Source organism: Medicago sativa, chromosome 1, assembly GCF_051527215.1.
Source record: "Medicago sativa cultivar Bolivia chromosome 1, Bolivia_mono, whole genome shotgun sequence".
Lineage (NCBI taxonomy): Eukaryota > Viridiplantae > Streptophyta > Magnoliopsida > Fabales > Fabaceae > Medicago > Medicago sativa.
In genome coordinates, this window is record NC_140749.1 from 1,505,395 (window position 1) to 1,529,716 (window position 24,322).

Below are 24,322 nucleotides of genomic sequence, written 5' to 3' on the forward strand. Positions count from 1 at the left end.
TTTAGAGAATGCAAAAATATACCATGGAAGTCGTAGCTTTGTTGTTTACCTATCCAACAAATTGTCACATGCTAAGATTCAATACAAACCGGCCACATTATGGCCTTCCTAGTAAAAAATGGTTGAAAACGAGTAATGTCCTAAATTAACGAGGAGATTTTCTTAACCTCCATTTTGGCCGAATTTTTAGAGAATGCAAAAATATACCTTGGAAGTCGTAGCTATGTTGTTTACTTATCCAACAAATTGTCACATGCTAAGATTCAATACAAACCGGCCACATTATGGCCCTCCTAGTAAAAAATGGTATAAAACGAGTAATGTCCTAAATTAACGAGGAGATTTTCTTAACCTCCATTTTGGCCGAATTTTTAGAGAATGCAAAAATATACCATGGAAGTCGTAGCTTTGTTGTTTACCTATCCAACAAATTGTCACATGCTAAGATTCAATACAAACCGGCCACATTATGGCCTTCCTAGTAAAAAATGGTCGAAAACGAGTAATGTCCTAAATTAACGAGGAGATTTTCTTAACCTCCATTTTGGCCGAATTTTTAGAGAATGCAAAAATATACCTTGGAAGTCGTAGCTATGTTGTTTACTTATCCAACAAATTGTCACATGCTAAGATTCAATACAAACCGGCCACATTATGGCCTTCCTAGTAAAAAATGGTATAAAACGAGTAATGTCCTAAATTAACGAGGAGATTTTCTTAACCTCCATTTTGGCCGAAATTTTAGAGAATGCAAAAATATCCCATGGAAGTCGTAGTTATGTTGTTTACCTATCCAACGAATTGTCACATGCTAAGATTCAATACAAATCGGCCACTTTATGGCCTTCCTAGTAAAAAAGGGTCGAAAACGAGTAATGTCCTAAATTAACGAGGAGATTTTCTTAACCTCCATTTTGGCCAAATTTTTAGAGAATGCAAAAATATACCTTGGAAGTCGTAGCTATGTTGTTTACTTATCCAACAAATTGTCACATGCTAAGATTCAATACAAACCGGCCACATTATGGCCTTCCTAGTAAAAAATGGTATAAAACGAGTAATGTCTTAAATTAACGAGGAGATTTTCTTAACCTCCATTTTGGCCGAAATTTTAGAGAATGCAAAAATATCCCATGGAAGTTGTAGTTATGTTGTTTACCTATCCAACGAATTGTCACATGCTAAGATTCAATACAAATCGGCCACTTTATGGCCTTCCTAGTAAAAAAGGGTCGAAAACGAGTAATGTCCCCTCCATTTTGGCCGAAATTTTAGAGAATGCAAAAAGATCCCATGGAAGTCATAGTTATGTTGTTTACCTATCCAACGAATTGTCACATGCTAAGATTCAATACAAATCCGCCACTTTATGGCCATCCTAGTAAAAAAGGGACGAAAACGAGTAATGTCCTAAATTAACGAGGAGATTTTCTTAACCTCCATTTTGGCCGAATTTTTAGAGAATGCAAAAATATCACATGGAAGTCGTAGTTATGTTGTTTACCTATCCAACGAATTGTCACATGCTAAGATTCAATACAAATCGGCCACTTTATGGCCTTGCTAGTAAAAAAGGGTCGACAACGAGTAATGTACTAAATTAACGAGGAGATTTTCTTAACCTCCATTTTGGCCGAAATTTTAGAGAATGCAAAAATATCCCATGGAAGTCGTAGTTATGTTGTTTACCTATCCAACGAATTGTCACATGCTAAGATTCAATACAAATCGGCCACTTTATGGCCTTCCTAGTAAAAAAGGGTCGAAAACGAGTAATGTCCCCTCCATTTTGGCCGAAATTTTAGAGAATGCAAAAAGATCCCATGGAAGTCATAGTTATGTTGTTTACCTATCCAACGAATTGTCACATGCTAAGATTCAATACAAATCCGCCACTTTATGGCCTTCCTAGTAAAAAAGGGACGAAAACGAGTAATGTCCTAAATTAACGAGGAGATTTTCTTAACCTCCATTTTGGCCGAATTTTTAGAGAATGCAAAAATATCACATGGAAGTCGTAGTTATGTTGTTTACCTATCCAACGAATTGTCACATGCTAAGATTCAATACAAATCGGCCACTTTATGGCCTTGCTAGTAAAAAAGGGTCGACAACGAGTAATGTACTAAATTAACGAGGAGATTTTCTTAACCTCCATTTTGGCCGAATTTTTAGAGAATGCAAAAATATACCATGGAAGTCGTAGCTTTGTTGTTTACCTATCCAACAAATTGTCACATGCTAAGATTCAATACAAACCGGCCACATTATGGCCTTCCTAGTAAAAAATGGTCGAAAACGAGTAATGTCCTAAATTAACGAGGAGATTTTCTTAACCTCCATTTTGGCCGAATTTTTAGAGAATGCAAAAATATACCTTGGAAGTCGTAGCTATGTTGTTTACTTATCCAACAAATTGTCACATGCTAAGATTCAATACAAACCGGCCACATTATGGCCTTCCTAGTAAAAAATGGTATAAAACGAGTAATGTCCTAAATTAACGAGGAAATTTTCTTAACCTCCATTTTGGCCGAAATTTTAGAGAATGCAAAAATATCCCATGGAAGTCGTAGTTATGTTGTTTACCTATCCAACGAATTGTCACATGCTAAGATTCAATACAAATCGGCCACTTTATGGCCTTCCTAGTAAAAAAGGGTCGAAAACGAGTAATGTCCTAAATTAACGAGGAGATTTTCTTAACCTCCATTTTGGCCAAATTTTTAGAGAATGCAAAAATATACCTTGGAAGTCGTAGCTATGTTGTTTACTTATCCAACAAATTGTCACATGCTAAGATTCAATACAAACCGGCCACATTATGGCCTTCCTAGTAAAAAATGGTATAAAACGATTAATGTCTTAAATTAACGAGGAGATTTTCTTAACCTCCATTTTGGCCGAAATTTTAGAGAATGCAAAAATATCCCATGGAAGTCGTAGTTATGTTGTTTACCTATCCAACGAATTGTCACATGCTAAGATTCAATTCAAATCGGCCACTTTATGGCCTTCCTAGTAAAAAAGGGTCGAAACGAGTAATGTCCTAAATTAACGAGGAGATTTTCTTAACCTCCATTTTGGCCAAATTTTTAGAGAATGCAATAATATACCTTGGAAGTCATAGCTATGTTGTTTACTTATCCAACAAATTGTCACATGCTAAGATTCAATACAAACCGGCCACATTATGGCCTTCCTAGTAAAAAATGGTATAAAACGAGTAATGTCCAAAATTAACGAGGAGATTTTCTTAACCTCCATTTTGGCCGAAATTTTAGAGAATGCAAAAATATCCCATGGAAGTCATAGTTATGTTGTTTACCTATCCAACGAATTGTCACATGCTAAGATTCAATACAAACCGGCCACATTATGGCCTTCCTAGTAAAAAATGGTCGAAAACGAGTAATGTCCTAAATTAACGAGGAGATTTTTTTAACCTCCATTTTGGCCGAATTTTTAGAGAATGCAAAAATATCACATGGAAGTCGTAGTTATGTTGTTTACCTATCCAACGAATTGTCACATGCTAAGATTCAATACAAATCGGCCACTTTATGGCCTTCCTAGTAAAAAAGGGTCGAAAACGAGTAATGTCCTAAATTAACGAGGAGATTTTCTTAACCTCCATTTTGGCCAAATTTTTAGAGAATGCAAAAATATACCTTGGAAGTCGTAGCTATGTTGTTTACTTATCCAACAAATTGTCACATGCTAAGATTCAATACAAACCGGCCACATTATGGCCTTCCTAGTAAAAAATGCTATAAAACGAGTAATGTCTTAAATTAACGAGGAGATTTTCTTAACCTCCATTTTGGCCGAAATTTTAGAGAATGCAAAAATATCCCATGGAAGTCGTAGTTATGTTGTTTACCTATCCAACGAATTGTCACATGCTAAGATTCAATACAAATCGGCCACTTTATGGCCTTCCTAGTAAAAAAGGGTCGAAAACGAGTAATGTCCCCTCCATTTTGGCCGAAATTTTAGAGAATGCAAAAAGATCCCATGGAAGTCATAGTTATGTTGTTTACCTATCCAACGAATTGTCACATGCTAAGATTCAATACAAATCCGCCACTTTATGGCCTTCCTAGTAAAAAAGGGACGAAAACGAGTAATGTCCTAAATTAACGAGGAGATTTTCTTAACCTCCATTTTGGCCGAATTTTTAGAGAATGCAAAAATATCACATGGAAGTCGTAGTTATGTTGTTTACCTATCCAACGAATTGTCACATGCTAAGATTCAATACAAATCGGCCACTTTATGGCCTTGCTAGTAAAAAAGGGTCGACAACGAGTAATGTCCTAAATTAACGAGGAGATTTTCTTAACCTCCATTTTGGCCGAATTTTTAGAGAATGCAAAAATATACCATGGAAGTCGTAGCTTTGTTGTTTACCTATCCAACAAATTGTCACATGCTAAGATTCAATACAAACCGGCCACATTATGGCCTTCCTAGTAAAAAATGGTCGAAAACGAGTAATGTCCTAAATTAACGAGGAGATTTTCTTAACCTCCATTTTGGCCGAATTTTTAGAGAATGCAAAAATATACCTTGGAAGTCGTAGCTATGTTGTTTACTTATCCAACAAATTGTCACATGCTAAGATTCAATACAAACCGGCCACATTATGGCCCTCCTAGTAAAAAATGGTATAAAACGAGTAATGTCCTAAATTAACGAGGAGATTTTCTTAACCTCCATTTTGGCCGAATTTTTAGAGAATGCAAAAATATACCATGGAAGTCTTAGCCTTGTTGTTTACCTATCCAACAAATTGTCACATGCTAAGACTCAATCAAACCGGCCACATTATGGCCCTCCTAGTAAAAAATGGTCGAAAACGAGTAATGTCCTAAATTAACGAGGAGATTTTCTTAACCTCCATTTTGGCCGAATTTTTAGAGAATGCAAAAATATACCTTGGAAGTCGTAGCTATGTTGTTTACTTATCCAACAAATTGTCACATGCTAAGATTCAATACAAACCGGCCACATTATGGCCTTCCTAGTAAAAAATGGTATAAAACGAGTAATGTCCTAAATTAACGAGGAGATTTTCTTAACCTCCATTTTGGCCGAAATTTTAGAGAATGCAAAAATATCCCATGGAAGTCGTAGTTATGTTGTTTACCTATCCAACGAATTGTCACATGCTAAGATTCAATACAAATCGGCCACTTTATGGCCTTCCTAGTAAAAAAGGGTCGAAAACGAGTAATGTCCTAAATTAACGAGGAGATTTTTTTAACCTCCATTTTGGCCAAATTTTTAGAGAATGCAAAAATATACCTTGGAAGTCGTAGCTATGTTGTTTACTTATCCAACAAATTGTCACATGCTAAGATTCAATACAAACCGGCCACATTATGGCCTTCCTAGTAAAAAATGGTATAAAACGAGTAATGTCTTAAATTAACGAGGAGATTTTCTTAACCTCCATTTTGGCCGAATTTTTAGAGAATGCAAAAATATACCTTGGAAGTCGTAGCTATGTTGTTTACTTATCGAACAAATTGTCACATGCTAAGATTCAATACAAACCGGCCACATTATGGCCCTCCTAGTAAAAAATGGTATAAAACGAGTAATGTCCTAAATTAACGAGGAGATTTTCTTAACCTCCATTTTGGCCGAATTTTTAGAGAATGCAAAAATATACCATGGAAGTCTTAGCCTTGTTGTTTACCTATCCAACAAATTGTCACATGCTAAGACTCAATACAAACCGGCCACATTATGGCCCTCCTAGTAAAAAATGGTCGAAAACGAGTAATGTCCTAAATTAACGAGGAGATTTTCTTAACCTCCATTTTGGCCGAATTTTTAGAGAATGCAAAAATATACCTTGGAAGTCGTAGCTATGTTGTTTACTTATCCAACAAATTGTCACATGCTAAGATTCAATACAAACCGGCCACATTATGGCCTTCCTAGTAAAAAATGGTATAAAACGAGTAATGTCCTAAATTAACGAGGAGATTTTCTTAACCTCCATTTTGGCCGAAATTTTAGAGAATGCAAAAATATCCCATGGAAGTCGTAGTTATGTTGTTTACCTATCCAACGAATTGTCACATGCTAAGATTCAATACAAATCGGCCACTTTATGGCCTTCCTAGTAAAAAAGGGTCGAAAACGAGTAATGTCCTAAATTAACGAGGAGATTTTTTTAACCTCCATTTTGGCCAAATTTTTAGAGAATGCAAAAATATACCTTGGAAGTCGTAGCTATGTTGTTTACTTATCCAACAAATTGTCACATGCTAAGATTCAATACAAACCGGCCACATTATGGCCTTCCTAGTAAAAAATGGTATAAAACGAGTAATGTCTTAAATTAACGAGGAGATTTTCTTCACCTCCATTTTGGCCGAAATTTTAGAGAATGCAAAAATATCCCATGGAAGTCGTAGTTATGTTGTTTACCTATCCAACGAATTGTCACATGCTAAGATTCAATACAAATCGGCCACTTTATGGCCTTCCTAGTAAAAAAGGGTCGAAAACGAGTAATGTCCCCTCCATTTTGGCCGAAATTTTAGAGAATGCAAAAAGATCCCATGGAAGTCATAGTTATGTTGTTTACCTATCCAACGAATTGTCACATGCTAAGATTCAATACAAATCCGCCACTTTATGGCCTTCCTAGTAAAAAAGGGACGAAAACGAGTAATGTCCTAAATTAACGAGGAGATTTTCTTAACCTCCATTTTGGCCGAATTTTTAAAGAATGCAAAAATATCACATGGAAGTCGTAGTTATGTTGTTTACCTATCCAACGAATTGTCACATGCTAAGATTCAATACAAATCGGCCACTTTATGGCCTTGCTAGTAAAAAAGGGTCGACAACGAGTAGTGTCCTAAATTAACGAGGAGATTTTCTTAACCTCCATTTTGGCCGAATTTTTAGAGAATGCAAAAATATACCATGGAAGTCGTAGCTTTGTTGTTTACCTATCCAACAAATTGTCACATGCTAAGATTCAATACAAACCGGCCACATTATGGCCTTCCTAGTAAAAAATGGTCGAAAACGAGTAATGTCCTAAATTAACGAGGAGATTTTCTTAACCTCCATTTTGGCCGAATTTTTAGAGAATGCAAAAATATACCTTGGACGTCGTAGCTATGTTGTTTACTTATCCAACAAATTGTCACATGCTAAGATTCAATACAAACCGGCCACATTATGGCCCTCCTAGTAAAAAATGGTATAAAACGAGTAATGTCCTAAATTAACGAGGAGATTTTCTTAACCTCCATTTTGGCCGAATTTTTAGAGAATGCAAAAATATACCATGGAAGTCGTAGCCTTGTTGTTTACCTATCCAACAAATTGTCACATGCTAAGACTCAATACAAACCGGCCACATTATGGCCTTCCTAGTAAAAAATGGTCGAAAACGAGTAATGTCCTAAATTAACGAGGAGATTTTCTTAACCTCCATTTTGGCCGAATTTTTAGAGAATGCAAAAATATACCTTGGAAGTCGTAGCTATGTTGTTTACTTATCCAACAAATTGTCACATGCTAAGATTCAATACAAACCGGCCACATTATGGCCTTCCTAGTAAAAAATGGTATAAAACGAGTAATGTCCTAAATTAACGAGGAGATTTTCTTAACCTCCATTTTGGCCGAAATTTTAGAGAATGCAAAAATATCCCATGGAAGTCGTAGTTATGTTGTTTACCTATCCAACGAATTGTCACATGCTAAGATTCAATACAAATCGGCCACTTTATGGCCTTCCTAGTAAAAAAGGGTCGAAAACGAGTAATGTCCTAAATTAACGAGGAGATTTTTTTAACCTCCATTTTGGCCAAATTTTTAGAGAATGCAAAAATATACCTTGGAAGTCGTAGCTATGTTGTTTACTTATCCAACAAATTGTCACATGCTAAGATTCAATACAAACCGGCCACATTATGGCCTTCCTAGTAAAAAATGGTATAAAACGAGTAATGTCTTAAATTAACGAGGAGATTTTCTTAACCTCCATTTTGGCCGAAATTTTAGAGAATGCAAAAATATCCCATGGAAGTCGTAGTTATGTTGTTTACCTATCCAACGAATTGTCACATGCTAAGATTCAATACAAATCGGCCACTTTATGGCCTTCCTAGTAAAAAAGGGTCGAAAACGAGTAATGTCCCCTCCATTTTGGCCGAAATTTTAGAGAATGCAAAAAGATCCCATGGAAGTCATAGTTATGTTGTTTACCTATCCAACGAATTGTCACATGCTAAGATTCAATACAAATCCGCCACTTTATGGCCTTCCTAGTAAAAAAGGGACGAAAACGAGTAATGTCCTAAATTAACGAGGAGATTTTCTTAACCTCCATTTTGGCCGAATTTTTAGAGAATGCAAAAATATCACATGGAAGTCGTAGTTATGTTGTTTACCTATCCAACGAATTGTCACATGCTAAGATTCAATACAAATCGGCCACTTTATGGCCTTGCTAGTAAAAAAGGGTCGACAACGAGTAATGTCCTAAATTAACGAGGAGATTTTCTTAACCTCCATTTTGGCCGAATTTTTAGAGAATGCAAAAATATACCATGGAAGTCGTAGCTTTGTTGTTTACCTATCCAACAAATTGTCACATGCTAAGATTCAATACAAACCGGCCACATTATGGCCTTCCTAGTAAAAAATGGTCGAAAACGAGTAATGTCCTAAATTAACGAGGAGATTTTCTTAACCTCCATTTTGGCCGAATTTTTAGAGAATGCAAAAATATACCTTGGAAGTCGTAGCTATGTTGTTTACTTATCCAACAAATTGTCACATGCTAAGATTCAATACAAACCGGCCACATTATGGCCCTCCTAGTAAAAAATGGTATAAAACGAGTAATGTCCTAAATTAACGAGGAGATTTTCTTAACCTCCATTTTGGCCGAATTTTTAGAGAATGCAAAAATATACCATGGAAGTCGTAGCCTTGTTGTTTACCTATCCAACAAATTGTCACATGCTAAGACTCAATACAAACCGGCCACATTATGGCCTTCCTAGTAAAAAATGGTCGAAAACGAGTAATGTCCTAAATTAACGAGGAGATTTTCTTAACCTCCATTTTGGCCGAATTTTTAGAGAATGCAAAAATATACCTTGGAAGTCGTAGCTATGTTGTTTACTTATCCAACAAATTGTCACATGCTAAGATTCAATACAAACCGGCCACATTATGGCCTTCCTAGTAAAAAATGGTATAAAACGAGTAATGTCCTAAATTAACGAGGAGATTTTCTTAACCTCCATTTTGGCCGAAATTTTAGAGAATGCAAAAATATCCCATGGAAGTCGTAGTTATGTTGTTTACCTATCCAACGAATTGTCACATGCTAAGATTCAATACAAATCGGCCACTTTATGGCCTTCCTAGTAAAAAAGGGTCGAAAACGAGTAATGTCCTAAATTAACGAGGAGATTTTTTTAACCTCCATTTTGGCCAAATTTTTAGAGAATGCAAAAATATACCTTGGAAGTCGTAGCTATGTTGTTTACTTATCCAACAAATTGTCACATGCTAAGATTCAATACAAACCGGCCACATTATGGCCTTCCTAGTAAAAAATGGTATAAAACGAGTAATGTCTTAAATTAACGAGGAGATTTTCTTAACCTCCATTTTGGCCGAAATTTTAGAGAATGCAAAAATATCCCATGGAAGTCGTAGTTATGTTGTTTACCTATCCAACGAATTGTCACATGCTAAGATTCAATACAAATCGGCCACTTTATGGCCTTCCTAGTAAAAAAGGGTCGAAAACGAGTAATGTCCCCTCCATTTTGGCCGAAATTTTAGAGAATGCAAAAAGATCCCATGGAAGTCATAGTTATGTTGTTTACCTATCCAACGAATTGTCACATGCTAAGATTCAATACAAATCCGCCACTTTATGGCCTTCCTAGTAAAAAAGGGACGAAAACGAGTAATGTCCTAAATTAACGAGGAGATTTTCTTAACCTCCATTTTGGCCGAATTTTTAGAGAATGCAAAAATATCACATGGAAGTCGTAGTTATGTTGTTTACCTATCCAACGAATTGTCACATGCTAAGATTCAATACAAATCGGCCACTTTATGGCCTTGCTAGTAAAAAAGGGTCGACAACGAGTAATGTCCTAAATTAACGAGGAGATTTTCTTAACCTCCATTTTGGCCGAATTTTTAGAGAATGCAAAAATATACCTTGGAAGTCGTAGCTATGTTGTTTACTTATCCAACAAATTGTCACATGCTAAGATTCAATACAAACCGGCCACATTATGGCCTTCCTAGTAAAAAATGGAATAAAACGAGTAATGTCCTAAATTAACGAGGAGATTTTCTTAACCTCCATTTTGGCCGAATTTTTAGAGAATGCAAAAATATACCATGGAAGTCGTAGCTTTGTTGTTTACCTATCCAACAAATTGTCACATGCTAAGATTCAATACAAACCGGCCACATTATGGCCTTCCTAGTAAAAAATGGTCGAAAACGAGTAATGTCCTAAATTAACGAGGAGATTTTCTTAACCTCCATTTTGGCCGAATTTTTAGAGAATGCAAAAATATACCTTGGAAGTCGTAGCTATGTTGTTTACTTATCCAACAAATTGTCACATGCTAAGATTCAATACAAACCGGCCACATTATGGCCTTCCTAGTAAAAAACGGTATAAAACGAGTAATGTCTTAAATTAACGAGGAGATTTTCTTAACCTCCATTTTGGCCGAAATTTTAGAGAATGCAAAAATATCCCATGGAAGTCGTAGTTATGTTGTTTACCTATCCAACGAATTGTCACATGCTAAGATTCAATACAAATCGGCCACTTTATGGCCTTCCTAGTAAAAAAGGGTCGAAAACGAGTAATGTCCCCTCCATTTTGGCCGAAATTTTAGAGAATGCAAAAAGATCCCATGGAAGTCATGGTTATGTTGTTTACCTATCCAACGAATTGTCACATGCTAAGATTCAATACAAATCCGCCACTTTATGGCCTTCCTAGTAAAAAAGGGACGAAAACGAGTAATGTCCTAAATTAACGAGGAGATTTTCTTAACCTCCATTTTGGCCGAATTTTTAGAGAATGCAAAAATATCACATGGAAGTCGTAGTTATGTTGTTTACCTATCCAACGAATTGTCACATGCTAAGATTCAATACAAATCGGCCACTTTATGGCCTTGCTAGTAAAAAAGGGTCGACAACGAGTAATGTCCTAAATTAACGAGGAGATTTTCTTAACCTCCATTTTGGCCGAATTTTTAGAGAATGCAAAAATATACCATGGAAGTCGTAGCTTTGTTGTTTACCTATCCAACAAATTGTCACATGCTAAGATTCAATACAAACCGGCCACATTATGGCCTTCCTAGTAAAAAATGGTCGAAAACGAGTAATGTCCTAAATTAACGAGGAGATTTTCTTAACCTCCATTTTGGCCGAATTTTTAGAGAATGCAAAAATATACCTTGGAAGTCGTAGCTATGTTGTTTACTTATCCAACAAATTGTCACATGCTAAGATTCAATACAAACCGGCCACATTATGGCCCTCCTAGTAAAAAATGGTATAAAACGAGTAATGTCCTAAATTAACGAGGAGATTTTCTTAACCTCCATTTTGGCCGAATTTTTAGAGAATGCAAAAATATACCATGGAAGTCGTAGCCTTGTTGTTTACCTATCCAACAAATTGTCACATGCTAAGACTCAATACAAACCGGCCACATTATGGCCTTCCTAGTAAAAAATGGTCGAAAACGAGTAATGTCCTAAATTAACGAGGAGATTTTCTTAACCTCCATTTTGGCCGAATTTTTAGAGAATGCAAAAATATACCTTGGAAGTCGTAGCTATGTTGTTTACTTATCCAACAAATTGTCACATGCTAAGATTCAATACAAACCGGCCACATTATGGCCTTCCTAGTAAAAAATGGTATAAAACGAGTAATGTCCTAAATTAACGAGGAGATTTTCTTAACCTCCATTTTGGCCGAAATTTTAGAGAATGCAAAAATATCCCATGGAAGTCGTAGTTATGTTGTTTACCTATCCAACGAATTGTCACATGCTAAGATTCAATACAAATCGGCCACTTTATGGCCTTCCTAGTAAAAAAGGGTCGAAAACGAGTAATGTCCTAAATTAACGAGGAGATTTTTTTAACCTCCATTTTGGCCAAATTTTTAGAGAATGCAAAAATATACCTTGGAAGTCGTAGCTATGTTGTTTACTTATCCAACAAATTGTCACATGCTAAGATTCAATACAAACCGGCCACATTATGGCCTTCCTAGTAAAAAATGGTATAAAACGAGTAATGTCTTAAATTAACGAGGAGATTTTCTTAACCTCCATTTTGGCCGAAATTTTAGAGAATGCAAAAATATCCCATGGAAGTCGTAGTTATGTTGTTTACCTATCCAACGAATTGTCACATGCTAAGATTCAATACAAATCGGCCACTTTATGGCCTTCCTAGTAAAAAAGGGTCGAAAACGAGTAATGTCCCCTCCATTTTGGCCGAAATTTTAGAGAATGCAAAAAGATCTCATGGAAGTCATAGTTATGTTGTTTACCTATCCAACGAATTGTCACATGCTAAGATTCAATACAAATCCGCCACTTTATGGCCTTCCTAGTAAAAAAGGGACGAAAACGAGTAATGTCCTAAATTAACGAGGAGATTTTCTTAACCTCCATTTTGGCCGAATTTTTAGAGAATGCAAAAATATACCATGGAAGTCGTAGCTTTGTTGTTTACCTATCCAACAAATTGTCACATGCTAAGATTCAATACAAACCGGCCACATTATGGCCTTCCTAGTAAAAAATGGTCGAAAACGAGTAATGTCCTAAATTAACGAGGAGATTTTCTTAACCTCCATTTTGGCCGAATTTTTAGAGAATGCAAAAATATACCTTGGAAGTCGTAGCTATGTTGTTTACTTATCCAACAAATTGTCACATGCTAAGATTCAATACAAACCGGCCACATTATGGCCTTCCTAGTAAAAAATGGAATAAAACGAGTAATGTCCTAAATTAACGAGGAGATTTTCTTAACCTCCATTTTGGCCGAATTTTTAGAGAATGCAAAAATATACCATGGAAGTCGTAGCTTTGTTGTTTACCTATCCAACAAATTGTCACATGCTAAGATTCAATACAAACCGGCCACATTATGGCCTTCCTTGTAAAAAATGGTCGAAAACGAGTAATGTCCTAAATTAACGAGGAGATTTTCTTAACCTCCATTTTGGCCGAATTTTTAGAGAATGCAAAAATATACCTTGGAAGTCGTAGCTATGTTGTTTACTTATCCAACAAATTGTCACATGCTAAGATTCAATACAAACCGGCCACATTATGGCCTTCCTAGTAAAAAACGGTATAAAACGAGTAATGTCTTAAATTAGCGAGGAGATTTTCTTAACCTCCATTTTGGCCGAAATTTTAGAGAATGCAAAAATATCCCATGGAAGTCGTAGTTATGTTGTTTACCTATCCAACGAATTGTCACATGCTAAGATTCAATACAAATCGGCCACTTTATGGCCTTCCTAGTAAAAAAGGGTCGAAAACGAGTAATGTCCCCTCCATTTTGGCCGAAATTTTAGAGAATGCAAAAAGATCCCATGGAAGTCATGGTTATGTTGTTTACCTATCCAACGAATTGTCACATGCTAAGATTCAATACAAATCCGCCACTTTATGGCCTTCCTAGTAAAAAAGGGACGAAAACGAGTAATGTCCTAAATTAACGAGGAGATTTTCTTAACCTCCATTTTGGCCGAATTTTTAGAGAATGCAAAAATATCACATGGAAGTCGTAGTTATGTTGTTTACCTATCCAACGAATTGTCACATGCTAAGATTCAATACAAATCGGCCACTTTATGGCCTTGCTAGTAAAAAAGGGTCGACAACGAGTAATGTCCTAAATTAACGAGGAGATTTTCTTAACCTCCATTTTGGCCGAATTTTTAGAGAATGCAAAAATATACCATGGAACTCGTAGCTTTGTTGTTTACCTATCCAACAAATTGTCACATGCTAAGATTCAATACAAACCGGCCACATTATGGCCTTCCTAGTAAAAAATGGTCGAAAACGAGTAATGTCCTAAATTAACGAGGAGATTTTCTTAACCTCCATTTTGGCCGAATTTTTAGAGAATGCAAAAATATACCTTGGAAGTCGTAGCTATGTTGTTTACTTATCCAACAAATTGTCACATGCTAAGATTCAATACAAACCGGCCACATTATGGCCCTCCTAGTAAAAAATGGTATAAAACGAGTAATGTCCTAAATTAACGAGGAGATTTTCTTAACCTCCATTTTGGCCGAATTTTTAGAGAATGCAAAAATATACCATGGAAGTCGTAGCTTTGTTGTTTACCTATCCAACAAATTGTCACATGCTAAGATTCAATACAAACCGGCCACATTATGGCCTTCCTAGTAAAAAATGGTCGAAAACGAGTAATGTCCTAAATTAACGAGGAGATTTTCTTAACCTCCATTTTGGCTGAATTTTTAGAGAATGCAAAAATATACCTTGGAAGTCGTAGCTATGTTGTTTACTTATCCAACAAATTGTCACATGCTAAGATTCAATACAAACCGGCCACATTATGGCCTTCCTAGTAAAAAATGGTATAAAACGAGTAATGTCCTAAATTAACGAGGAGATTTTCTTAACCTCCATTTTGGCCGAAATTTTAGAGAATGCAAAAATATCCCATGGAAGTCGTAGTTATGTTGTTTACCTATCCAACGAATTGTCACATGCTAAGATTCAATACAAATCGGCCACTTTATGGCCTTCCTAGTAAAAAAGGGTCGAAAACGAGTAATGTCCTAAATTAACGAGGAGATTTTCTGTAACACCCATACTAGACGTATCTAGAATGTCTAGCACGTGCGTTAAGTTTAGTATTTGATACATTAAAAATTTACAACAATAAACTACGAATGAATATATATGTACAACCAAATGCGTTCGTACAAAGAACATAACTCAACTTCTCTAAACAAAATATAATAAATGCATCCTTGAATATCCATCTCATCCTGCAGCGGGTACGAACGAACACTTGTCGCATCATCCATTCGGCTACTAGCTTGCTAATCCAACCTGTTTATCTGAAACAAAAAGGATTGGGATGAGACATAATGTCTCAGTGAGTTCCCCTAAATCCTAGGCTATAGGCAACCTCAGGGAAAACCTACGGTCACCACGTGTCTAAAATACAACCTGCCGGTTGATTATACGTGTGTGGGGACATTGCATACTTAGACGGTGTGCATACTAGGGCCGTCATAGCCTTATCTCACTTGTTATAGGCTTCACTTCCTATACGTGTCATGGCGGTCGAGGGGAATCTAAAACCGCAACGCCAAGAATACGCTCTACGTATCGAGGCCTAAACATACTATAATCATGACACAATTCTAAACCGGACGATTAGGGGAAACCTAAAATCGTCATCGGCATATCTTTCTCTATACTCGCTCTATGCATAGCTATGTTGTATCTAACAACATATTCTATCTTGCTATCATACTAGTCATTGACGATCTACGTCTATGTTCTACTATTCTTGACGATCTACGTCAAGGCACTGCTATTCTTGACGATCTACGTCAAGGTTCTATGACATAACATAAATATATCTAATAAATATGCATAGTCAAGTTTATTCATAAAGTTAGCATTTAACAAACAATTATTATCTGAGTTCATTTTACGGAAAGCCCCGAGTGGAGTAACCCCGAGCGCAATCCCTATCTATCCGATGGAAACCTATCTAAGGTATAAACCAACGGTACTCCTGCAGTGACGTGCGGGATCCTTACGGCTAACCCCATTTCACCTAATGGAAACCTCTTGAACCAACCTAGTGTGGACACAAGAGACACGACCACCACATCTTACTTACTAAGTGACATGCGGGTTCCTTACGGCTAACCCCGTTTCACCTAATGGAAACCCCCTGAGCCAACCTAGTGTGGACACAAGAGACATGACACCTTTAACTTTAAAGTTTGGGTCTATAAATGCATGAGTATTAAATCTATGCTAGCTATCTCTTTTACCTCGGATGCCTATACGATCCGACTAGAGGTAAATTATATGCTTGCTTAACTTGCTATGTGAAGAGATATCTAATCAATTCACGTCTTGCCATACTCGTATGGCACTCTAGTTTTTATTCGAAGAGATTACTCTATGCCACTTCGCAACTAGTCAAGCATACTACTCATGCCTAACATTCTATTCTCTACTAACTATTCTAGTTCTTGACAAGCTATGTCAAGGCTCTACTTTCATCCCATGCCTAGTTCTTTGCTACCCGAATAAGTCGGCTAAAACTCTCTTGAGCCATCCTTGTAATACATGCTAAGATTGCCATGATTAATGGTGCAAGGATCAATTGACGATGTGTGCAAATTTTCAATACTTTCTGAAGACCGAAAATGCCATAAACCCAAGTTACGAGCCGTTTATAAATTTCATGATTTGATAAAGCTAAGCTTGTACCAGTAGAAAGATAAGTAAAAACAGTACAAGAATACACCGAAACGATCGCTACGGACCCCCACGCGACTGCCCCCAAGCACCCGAGCGCAGAACAACGCGAACGTTGTCCTGTCTGGGGCGCCTGGCGCCAGAGGGAGGGCGCCTAGCGCTGGCTCCCTGACTTGTGGGCGCCTAGCGCCCTTGTACAGGCGCAGCGCTGCGAATTTTTGCGTTTTCGGTGCTTTCGGCTACGGGTTTTCGCCATTTTCGACCCAAAACTCGACCAATTGGACCCTGTAATGCACCAATACATCCAACAACATATATAGCTTCATTTAAACATATCTCATGGCAATTTTTAGCATGTAAACAACAAGAATTACCTTGGGGTTACTTAAATTTCATAAAAGCAAAACTAACATAAAACATGATTTTTCTACAAGATTACACAAACCCAAAGGTGGCTATTCTATCTATGGAACTCACCTAACATGATCCTTGCATATTCTTCAAGTTCCAAGCTCAAACTCTAGCTTTCGATCCTTAGCCCTTTTTCACCAAACCATACTTTAATCTCTTCCTCTACTTGTTTCTTGCTTGCTAAGCCATGCTTGATCATGTATTGAAGAAGTTTGGATGACTTAGAGAGGAGAGGGAGGCGCAATTCTTAGAGAGAAGGGGGAGAGAAAGGTTTTCCAAAACCTAGAGAGAGAAGTGAAATGGGAAAATGAATATTTTGGCCCCAAAAACACTTATATACTCCCTTGTGCGAGTTTACTTAAATGCCCTTCGTCTTGGTCACGCTTAACCTGACACTGATACATAAACCCCTGCTTGACTGATATTTCATAAAAACATTCTTCCGTCGTACTTGACGTTCTGTAACACTTAATCTCTGATATCTAGTTCATAAATGACTTATGCCATTAATAGACATATCCATGAATATTTGTCCTCTGACACGTCTGATGGGTAATATTCCGTTACTGATAAGCGGGATATTACACTCTACCCCCCTTAAAGAAATTTCGTCCTCGAAATTTAGAAATCATCTATCAATCACAGTAACTAAAATCTATTTCCTTTGGTTTCTGCTAAATGGTATCTGATCAAAACCACTCTAGAGAGGTTGAAGAATATTTTTCTCAACAAAGAATGTAATTCATCCTCTTTCTTATTCTGCATATGATTGAATATGGTCTCTTCAATCTTACTATATTTATCAAAATCACAGAACTATCTGAGAACACAGTGATTAAAATTGACTTTTGTTATATGCGGATTGCTTGTCTCGGATCTATTCCTTCTCTGCGTAGCATGAACTCTGCATCTACGTAACTTTTCTTTATCTGAAACACTCAGGATTTGCCTTTAGACTGGAGTTCTACTGATATCCAGGTTTGCCCTGCAGTGCTTACGTGTATCTAACACATCTTCCATGTATACATCTTATCATGCATACATAATCTGTTTTACCGCACATTGCGATTTATGCTTCTTACTGATGCTACTTATCTTGATGATTCTACTCATCTCTAATCATAATCTTATGAAACCTGTCTATCCTTTCATAATATCCATGTACTGCAATTCATGGGTGACTTGTTCTAGCTTAGCATGAAGAAGTAAAATCAACTACACTGATTCATCTGACAATCTATTAACCTGTCTGACGATTCACAAGCTCTTGAAACTTTCTACTAAGTCCATTTGCACTTGCATTGAACGCTCTTAGCATAAATCCGTGCATCCCTTATGTCATTAGTATCACATGGGCATTGTCATCCATAAAACTTTACCTTCTATAGTTTCTGCATACTCTCTAGCGCCACTGCTTGTTAGTTAATAACGATACTCATTCTAGCTTTTGTTTCTAAGAGTTTCTAAACTTTGGTACATAGGTTCTTGGAACGAATAAATACATGACTAGAAAAATATCATTTTTTTTTTAAAACTGAGTCTATACTAGTACTGCAGAACCACAGGACGAGTCTCTATATCTAAAAAAAGGTTTTATGACTCTCCTTCACACTTGTCTCTAACAAGCTGGTCCTGAAGTCTGTACGTCTTAAGTGAGCTTACTCGCTTACGACGTATCTCATCAGTTTTAACAATGTGAAATTTCATGTTTTTAAAATAAACATCGTTCCCAAGTTCCTCAGTACCAATCTTAACTTTAAAAGTTATAAAATCATGGCTTGACACCATTCTGGAAAGTATCGTTATCATTTAACAAATATGGTGTAAGAGGGTATGTACTTCGTCAGGCATAACCCATAAATCGTACTCCATTAACATAGCACATACTATTTCTGACTAGCCAACAGCTCTTCTACACATTCGACATCACCAAAAAGGTAACTCGATTAATTCATCTGTGCTAACTCTAGTCTTTCTCATCTTATCTGAGTGAAGATACTTCCTTTAAACTTTCACTTTAATTAATACTGGCTGCATAAGCATCTATACTTACTTAACATAACGAGAACTTCCTGCTCGTTTCATAATACTTCTCATTAAAACTGCATTTCTATCCTGAACTTCCTTCACGAAGTTTCTTACTACCAATTTTCCATGTTCCATGGCTACTGTTCGCAACTTAAGTAATTAACTTCCGTTGCGCTACTCTGATTTCCACCGGTTGGCCTCAACCAATACTCTGATCCGTTGAGACGAGGGAAATTTTATTCTTCTTCTATCATTACATTAATATCTGCTTAAGCTCTGCTTGATACTTCTATGTTGCATGCTACTCTGCAACCTTGCTATACTCTTTGCTGGTAAGATTGAATCTCAAGGAAACTTACCTCTGGACATATCAATGTCATACTTACTCTTATTCCTGAGCAACTTAACTCAAGGAGCACATCTTTGCTATTACATAACTACTATTCCATAAATCGTTCTTACAACGTCCGATGGTAGACTCATCTTGTACTCGGGCATACTTCCTTATGCATCTAACATTGTAGCTTCACATCTCGCATACTATGTTTTGCTTGATCTTTCCTATGCTCGCTCGTTAATTTTTCTTTAATAGAAACTTCATAAATTAACACACGGGTCATTGACGTTGATGATTTTTTTTTCTACTAAATAAAAACATATACTGAACCTAGGTCCCAGTTGTTACTCTAATTTCACATGACGAGTTGACAACACATACGTGCCATCAAATCTTAGTCCTAGTGAGTTTAGCCCAACTATACGAGTCGTAACAACCCGGTACCTACAAAAAATTCATCTTGCTTTCAAAAAAAATGTCAACTTCAATCACCCTTATGTATATATTTTCTAAAATCATGTAAACTTTACGATTTGACATCCTAACGAGCCTTCGCAAATTCATCAAGCAAAACATAGATTCGAGGGGTACTCTTAACTTCGCAAAGTCCCAAAATCCTTGTGATTTCATATGACTCTGCACCATTTAACTTCTTGCTTCATGCTTTCACATCTGTGACTTCTATTCTAAATACGGGTGCCTCTAAACTCTTGGTCTAAACTCATTCTTATCTCTTGTCACATTAACTTCCAAAGTCACGTCAAACCGAATCGATTTTCGTTGATGGTTACCCATGCCTTTTTCCCTTTTGAAAACTTTAGGGGGTGATATGCATTCGTCACTCGATATAAAAAAAAAACAATTTCTCATTGCATAAAGATGGTGAAGACAACTCTCCAATAGTCACTGCATTTCCTAGAGACGAACTGAAAAATTTCGCTCCGGGTTCGCTATTGATGAGTTTCTTCAGCTCATTTTTTTTTCAAAACATACTTTGCATAAATTTTTTTTTTATTTCTCAAGTAAATCAATGCACATCGATCATTCCCAATATCTAAAATATCCTACTATATATGCATGGCAAACATCAACCTAATTCGATACAATTTTCGGCACTTTAGAAACTAATGCTTCATTCCTGATAACATAAAACTTTCACTGAATCCTTCTCTACTACGAGTAGCTTACTTCTCTGCGTTGCCGCTTAACGTAGCTTCCTGAACACTAGAACCTTGTTCACTTTGAACATTCAAGTCCGTAACTTCAATAACATAATACTAATCCTGAGAGTCCACTAATTCCATAAACATACGTCGACTGCTCTCTATCTTGTAGCCTTGCGCTTACTTTCTGGAATACAATTCCATTCTAACTATGACCCTTACTGAAGCTTCAGGTCCTGCTATGATATTTTCATATCCTTCTCTTATGGGTATACGAAGTATCATCAACAACTTACCCAACGCTGTCTAAACGTCCCTTCTCAACATTGCCTTACATTCCCGGAGGATTCATACTTCTACTTGCTTAGTTTACCGGCCACCTACTGGCACGATCAACTTCTTACTAATACTCATTTTGAGTTCTTGCTTCTAAGTTCACACTTTCCGGTGCATCTTCTTCACATGCTTCGTTCCTCCAGGGTCCTATTCAGCTCTCAGGCATCCATTCTAATCGTCGAATGCTAAATTGAGTTGATCAGACTCAACTAACAACAACAACTAGAACATCTACCCGGAACCCAATGGTCCCACTACCTTTGTTGTAACTTAATGACCCAAGGCACGATCTGAATCGACCTGCTCTGATACCAAATGTAACACCCATACTAGACGTATCTAGAATGTCTAGCACGTGCGTTAAGTTTAGTATTGGATACATTAAAAATTTACAACAATAAACTACGAATGAATATATATGTACAACCAAATGCGTTCGTACAAAGAACATAACTCAACTTCTCTAAACAAAATATAATAAATGCATCCTTGAATATCCATCTCATCCTGCAGCGGGTACGAACGAACACTTGTCGCATCATCCATTCGGCTACTAGCTTGCTAATCCAACCTGTTTATCTGAAACAAAAAGGATTGGGATGAGACATAATGTCTCAGTGAGTTCCCCTAAATCCTAGGCTATAGGCAACCTCAGGGAAAACCTACGGTCACCACGTGTCTAAAATACAACCTGCCGGTTGATTATACGTGTGTGGGGACATTGCATACTTAGACGGTGTGCATACTAGGGCCGTCATAGCCTTATCTCACTTGTTATAGGCTTCACTTCCTATACGTGTCATGGCGGTCGAGGGGAATCTAAAACCGCAACGCCAAGAATACGCTCTACGTATCGAGGCCTAAACATACTATAATCATGACACAATTCTAAACCGGACGATTAAGGGAAACCTAAAATCGTCATCGGCATATCTTTCTCTATACTCGCTCTATGCATAGCTATGTTGTATCTAACAACATATTCTATCTTGCTATCATACTAGTCATTGACGATCTACGTCTATGTTCTACTATTCTTGACGATCTACGTCAAGGCACTGCTATTCTTGACGATCTACGTCAAGGTTCTATGACATAACATAAATATATCTAATAAATATGCATAGTCAAGTTTATTCATAAAGTTAGCGTTTAACAAACAATTATTATCTGAGTTCATTTTACGGAAAGCCCCGAGTGGAGTAACCCCGAGCGCAATCCCTATCTATCCGATGGAAACCTATCTAAGGTATAAACCAACGGTACTCCTGCAGTGACGTGCGGGATCCTTACGGCTAACCCCATTTCACCTAATGGAAACCTCTTGAACCAACCTAGTGTGGACACAAGAGACACGACCACCACATCTTACTTACTAAGTGACATGCGGGTTCCTTACGGCTAACCCCGTTTCACCTAATGGAAACCCCCTGAGCCAACCTAGTGTGGACACAAGAGACATGACACCTTTAACTTTAAAGTTTGGGTCTATAAATGCATGAGTATTAAATCTATGCTAGCTATCTCTTTTACCTCGGATGCCTATACGATCCGACTAGAGGTAAATTATATGCTTGCTTAACTTGCTATGTGAAGAGATATCTAATCAATTCACGTCTTGCCATACTCGTATGGCACTCTAGTTTTTATTCGAAGAGATTACTCTATGCCACTTCGCAACTAGTCAAGCATACTACTCATGCCTAACATTCTATTCTCTACTAACTATTCTAGTTCTTGACAAGCTATGTCAAGGCTCTACTTTCATCCCATGCCTAGTTCCTTGCTACCCGAATAAGTCGGCTAAAACTCTCTTGAGCCATCCTTGTAATACATGCTAAGATTGCCATGATTAATGGTGCAAGGATCAATTGACGATGTGTGCAAATTTTCAATACTTTCTGAAGACCGAAAATGCCATAAACCCAAGTTACGAGCCGTTTATAAATTTCATGATTTGATAAAGCTAAGCTTGTACCAGTAGAAAGATAAGTAAAAACAGTACAAGAATACACCGAAACGATCGCTACGGACCCCCACGCGACTGCCCCCAAGCACCCGAGCGCAGAACAACGCGAACGTTGTCCTGTCTGGGGCGCCTGGCGCCAGAGGGAGGGCGCCTAGCGCTGGCTCCCTGACTTGTGGGCGCCTAGCGCCCTTGTACAGGCGCAGCGCTGCGAATTTTTGCGTTTTCGGTGCTTTCGGCTACGGGTTTTCGCCATTTTCGACCCAAAACTCGACCAATTGGACCCTGTAATGCACCAATACATCCAACAACATATATAGCTTCATTTAAACATATCTCATGGCAATTTTTAGCATGTAAACAACAAGAATTACCTTGGGGTTACTTAAATTTCATAAAAGCAAAACTAACATAAAACATGATTTTTCTACAAGATTACACAAACCCAAAGGTGGCTATTCTATCTATGGAACTCACCTAACATGATCCTTGCATATTCTTCAAGTTCCAAGCTCAAACTCTAGCTTTCGATCCTTAGCCCTTTTTCACCAAACCATACTTTAATCTCTTCCTCTACTTGTTTCTTGCTTGCTAAGCCATGCTTGATCATGTATTGAAGAAGTTTGGATGACTTAGAGAGGAGAGGGAGGCGCAATTCTTAGAGAGAAGGGGGAGAGAAAGGTTTTCCAAAACCTAGAGAGAGAAGTGAAATGGGAAAATGAATATTTTGGCCCCAAAAACACTTATATACTCCCTTGTGCGAGTTTACTTAAATGCCCTTCGTCTTGGTCACGCTTAACCTGACACTGATACATAAACCCCTGCTTGACTGATATTTCATAAAAACATTCTTCCGTCGTACTTGACGTTCTGTAACACTTAATCTCTGATATCTAGTTCATAAATGACTTATGCCATTAATAGACATTTCCATGAATATTTGTCCTCTGACACGTCTGATGGGTAATATTCCGTTACTGATAAGCGGGATATTACATTTTCTTAACCTCCATTTTGGCCAAATTTTTAGAGAATGCAAAAATATACCTTGGAAGTCGTAGCTATGTTGTTTACTTATCCAACAAATTGTCACATGCTAAGATTCAATACAAACCGGCCACATTATGGCCTTCCTAGTAAAAAATGGTATAAAACGAGTAATGTCTTAAATTAACGAGGAGATTTTCTTAACCTCCATTTTGGCCGAAATTTTAGAGAATGCAAAAATATCCCATGGAAGTCGTAGTTATGTTGTTTACCTATCCAACGAATTGTCACATGCTAAGATTCAATACAAATCGGCCACTTTATGGCCTTCCTAGTAAAAAAGGGTCGAAAACGAGTAATGTCCCCTCCATTTTGGCCGAAATTTTAGAGAATGCAAAAAGATCCCATGGAAGTCATAGTTATGTTGTTTACCTATCCAACGAATTGTCACATGCTAAGATTCAATACAAATCCGCCACTTTATGGCCTTCCTAGTAAAAAAGGGACGAAAACGAGTAATGTCC

The 24,322-nt window shown here is 37.2% G+C and overlaps 2 long non-coding RNA genes across 2 annotated transcripts; both read right to left on the bottom strand.

Annotated features, from left to right (window-relative positions):
• Positions 1-14,992: 14,992 nt before the first annotated feature.
• On the bottom strand, positions 14,993-17,152 carry LOC146951655 (uncharacterized). The gene is made up of 2 exons (XR_015031910.1): positions 17,048-17,152; positions 14,993-15,183 (listed from the first exon to the last, which is right to left on the bottom strand). It is a non-coding gene; the product is annotated as an uncharacterized LOC146951655 (long non-coding RNA).
• A 4,009-nt stretch (positions 17,153-21,161) lies between these two features.
• LOC146951656 (uncharacterized) lies at positions 21,162-23,395 on the bottom strand. Its single transcript, XR_015031915.1, has 2 exons — positions 23,289-23,395; positions 21,162-21,424 (listed from the first exon to the last, which is right to left on the bottom strand). It is a non-coding gene; the product is annotated as an uncharacterized LOC146951656 (long non-coding RNA).
• Between the last annotated feature and the right edge of the window lie 927 nt (positions 23,396-24,322).